This window comes from Rhinopithecus bieti, unplaced genomic scaffold, assembly GCF_001698545.2.
Source record: "Rhinopithecus bieti isolate Rb0 unplaced genomic scaffold, ASM169854v2 scaffold_3043, whole genome shotgun sequence".
Lineage (NCBI taxonomy): Eukaryota > Metazoa > Chordata > Mammalia > Primates > Cercopithecidae > Rhinopithecus > Rhinopithecus bieti.
In genome coordinates, this window is record NW_016804580.1 from 4,091,345 (window position 1) to 4,092,293 (window position 949).

Here is a 949-nt window from a genome sequence, read left to right on the forward strand (position 1 = left end):
GGGGAGCAGTTGGCGGAGCTGCCCAGGAAGCGCGAGCAGAGTGCGGGGATGGCGTCAAGGCAGCGCGGAGGTACGGCCCCGCGCTCCCCCGCTAGCTCCCCGGACTCGTCCCCTCTCCCCGCGCTCGGGGGCAGCCGGCTGCCGGGGCGCGCAGGGCTGGAGTGGCCCTCTCCCTCCCCTTCGCTAGGCTCCCCCGGCTTAATCTGTTGGCGGCGACTCCTCAGCCAGCCCTGAGGAAAGTGCAGTCATTGGACAGGTCGGTGCGGGCTGCCAGTTGCAGGGAGGAAGGTGGGAGAAGCCTGGAGGAGCGAAGGGGAGGGCGGAGGGAGGAGGAGGAGGGTGCGGCGGCAGATCTGGCAAATTGCGAGCTGCCTTCCCTCCTCAAAGTGTGGAGCAGGAGCGCTGGGGAGCGTGGCGACGGCAGCGCCTCCTCCGCCACCAAACTCCTGGGGCTCCGCGGGGGCTTGGGGCCACCTCCTCCTGAGCCTGGAGGAACCCTCTCCCGATAGGTTCTAGCCTGACTCCCTCCCACCCCACCCTTTTCCTTTCTTCCTTTTTTTTTTTTTCCTGCCTTCGGACCTCAGACTGCTGCAGCCCGAACGTTCCCAGGGCTCAGCTCTTTGGAGCTGCCCATTCCTCCCGCTGCGAGAAAGGACACGCGCCCTGCGTCGGGCGAAGAAAAGAAGCAAAACTTGTCGGGAGGGTTTCGCCATCAACCTCCTTCCTGCAAACCTAAAAACCTCCTGCCGGGGCCATCCCGAGACAGAGGAAAGTTCCTGCAGAGCCGACCAGCCCTAGTGGATCTGGAGCAGGCAGCAGCGGCGCTGGCTGTGGAATTAGATCTGTTTTGAACGCAGTGGAGCGCATCGCTGGGGCTCGGAAGTCACCGTCTGCGGGCACCGGGGTGGCGCTGTCCGAGTGGAACCGACAGTTTGCGAGCCCCGGCTGC

The 949-nt window shown here is 65.4% G+C and overlaps 1 protein-coding gene across 1 annotated transcript in view; it reads left to right on the forward strand.

Moving 5' to 3' along the window:
- Nucleotides 1-593: 593 nt before the first annotated feature.
- The window catches only part of PLXDC2 (plexin domain containing 2), a 487,631-nt gene continuing 487,275 nt past the window's right edge, over nucleotides 594-949 (forward strand). The window contains exon 1 of the mRNA XM_017869226.1: nucleotides 594-949. This exon is cut by the window's right edge and continues 398 nt beyond it. The gene's annotated coding sequence lies outside the window, so the exon portion shown is untranslated.